General features: G+C 47.7%; 1 pseudogene; it reads right to left on the reverse strand.

Moving 5' to 3' along the window:
- Positions 1–1127: 1127 nt before the first annotated feature.
- LOC139017870 (importin subunit alpha-1 pseudogene) lies at positions 1128–2717 on the reverse strand (annotated as a pseudogene).
- Positions 2718–3037: the final 320 nt, after the last annotated feature.

Here is a 3037-nt window from a genome sequence, read left to right on the forward strand (position 1 = left end):
AATAAGCTGGTCAGAAAAGTTTGGATTTGTTTATTCCTTAGTTCATGCCTTCATTCATTTAACATTTGTTGACCATGAACAAATAGTTCTTCTAGTTTGCACTAGAAGCCTGGTGCAAAAAATTTGTGCACTGGCAAGGGGGATCCCTCAGCCCAACCTGTGCCCTCTCACAGTCTGGGACCCCTCGGGAGATAACCACCTGCTGGCTTAGGTCTACTCCCCTGGTGGCAGATGGCACACCCAATCCCGCGGTGTCTGCCCCGTCACCCCCGGTTGCAGATGGCAGGCCCAGAACCCCCGCTGGGGCAGGCCAGTGGCTCGGAATCGCTGCCGCCCACCCTGCACAGGGCAGGTCCGGATCCAACGCTGGGGCGACCAGCAGCTGGGGACCGAGCTGATGACAGCCCCAGGCAGGAGGGTGCAGGGGGATTTGCGTGCAATATGCAAATTAGCTGCCATCTTTGTTTGTGGTTAATTTGCAAATCACGCCAATTAGCCTATGGAAGGCGTAGCAAAGGTACACTCAATTAGCATGCCTGTCTATGATTAGATAGGATATAGCTCAGGGCTGCACATCTGCTGCAACGAGCACTGGTCAGGTGTGAACTACACGCCTGGCACTTAGTTAAGGGTTTTGTGTGTGTGTGTGTGTGTGTGTGTGTGTGTGTTTGGTGGAATTTAATCTTTATTTACAGGAGACTGCAAGCTATGAAATTCCACATAGAAGAAACTCACTGAGAGTAGAAGCTTCATACAGTATGTACAGTTTGGAACTGTTAAAGTATTGACTCATTGTAAAAAGTGCTACAATAACAAAACACATTTAAAAAGAGTTCTTTTTTAAAAAAATATATTTTATTGATATTTTACAGAGAGGAAGGGAGAGGGATAGAGAGCCAGAAACATTGATGAGAGAGAAACACCGATCAGCTGCCTCTTGCACATCCCCAGTGGGCACATGCCCCTGACCGGAATCGAACCTGGGACCCTTGAGTCCCCAGGCTGACGCTCCGTCCACTGAGCCAAACCAGTCAGGACTTAAAAAGAGTTCTTAGTAGAGAAACAGTAAGATGTACTTATACCAAACATAGTACACAACAAACAACTTTATGCCTCAGTTGTACAATCTAAAAGTTAAAGGTCCCAGGAGTGCCGTCCCGAACTTGGAATGTATAACCTTCAGAGGTAGTTTCTGGCACAACATTTTGATCTTCCTCTACCTCTACAGAAAAATAGTTCCCAATCAAGTTTAGTGACGCTTCGTACACCGACTCATTTTCATGGTTTTGTAGAGCTTCAATCTTGTCCAGACCTCCACATTCTTCAATCATTATACGTAGTTTCTCAGTTTCACCTAGCTCCTCAGCAGCCTGAAATATATTTGAAATGGCCTCCAGAATAGCCAGAATAATGTTGGTATCTTTTGCAGTTAAGAGGTTCGTCAGTGGTCCTATTATGCCACAATGAACGAGGTATACAATTTGTTCAACTGTTCCACCACGTGTATAGTTGGCCACAGCCCAGACAGCTTCCTTCTGTGTCTGAAAGTCTGCCTTAGCAAGAACACCAATGAGGAATGGGACTAATCCATGATTCACAACTTGCTGTATCTGGTCCTGGCGGCCAGCTGTGATGTTTGACATTGTCCATGCAGCTTCCTTCTGAATATTAGCTTTGGAGTTCGTTAGTAGGCTGGGAAAGATGGCAAGTGCTCCTGCATCTATTACAACCTGCGTCTGTTCATCTGTCCCAGTGACAATATTTCCTATGGCTCTTAGCGCAGGAGTCACAGTGGGCGATTCAGTAGCTCCTAGGAGCTTCACAAGCTGGGGCACAACTCCTGTTCTCACAACCATTTCAATCCGTACATCTGGACCCTGAGTGAGGAAGGAAATGGCCCAGCAGATATTTGCTAATACTTTTGGATCATCATGATGCAGGAGACGAACTAAAGTAGGAAGAATCTTCTCAACAGCATCTAATGGGGGTACAGGATTCTTGTTGCGACAGAGGTTTAAAAGTGTCCAGGTCAGATTATGTAAGTGACCACATGCTAAAGATGACCTATCAGGAACCGCAAGAAGAGCCAACAGTGGGTCAACTGCACCGTACTGGATAACCAAGTCTCGGAAAACTGGACCATCACCTGCAATATTTCCTAGAGCCCATACGGCTTGTTCACGGATGTGAGCGTGGGGAGATGCCAACAGAGAAATGAATGCTGGAATAGCACCTCCATCTACTACAGCCTTGGTCTGTTCCGAAGTCCCGGAAGCAATGTTGGTGAGGGCCCAAGCAGATTCAAACTGGATGGGACTACAATCAGTTCTGCCCAAGAAAGACACAAAATTTGGGATCAGACCAGCCTGGATTATGTTGTCTAGGGGTGGCTGTTTTCCTCTAGAAAGCAGTTTCCTTGCAGCCTGAGTAGCTTGGAACTGGCTTCCCAAATTGTTGCTATTGATGCCTTGGACAATGTCCTCAACAGACCAATTTGCAGTGCCCTGGTTGTTGCCGTGTTCCTGCAGTGGAGACGTAGCATTATCGGGAAAGGAGCTCACATTTCTCCTTTTCAGCATCTGGTCATCCTTCTTAGCTTTCCTCAGCTCCACGTGAACTTCTATTCGGCGCCGCCTCATATCTATACTGTCTTTCCCCTTGTTCTTGAATCTGTTAAGGCGGGCAGCTGGTGAATTAGCATTCTCGTTGGTGGACATGGTTATGAGACAAAGGGAGAAGCTCCACGCAGCAACTCAGGCTTTCACAGGAGACCCGTGAGCGGAGGACGGGCTGCGGTTCGGTTGCTCCGAGAACGTCTACAGCGGCTCAGCTCTCAGACGGTGTGTTGGGGTCCAACCCCAGCAGGTCCAGGGGTTCCCAAAGGTGTGGACAGAGTCGGCGAAGAAGGAAGGACACGGAGGCAGTGTTCAGTTGATCAGCAGCCTAGCCAGGATCTCCAGCCAAATTCTAGCCAGGACCTCCAGCCAGGTTCTGTGTTTTATTGTCATGTTACATCTGTATTTATACCAGTTGGTTT

Source organism: Myotis yumanensis, unplaced genomic scaffold (genome assembly GCF_028538775.1).
Source record: "Myotis yumanensis isolate MYYU_CA2020_CCGP unplaced genomic scaffold, mMyoYum1.0.hap1 SCAF_10, whole genome shotgun sequence".
NCBI classification, from domain to species: Eukaryota; Metazoa; Chordata; class Mammalia; order Chiroptera; family Vespertilionidae; genus Myotis; species Myotis yumanensis.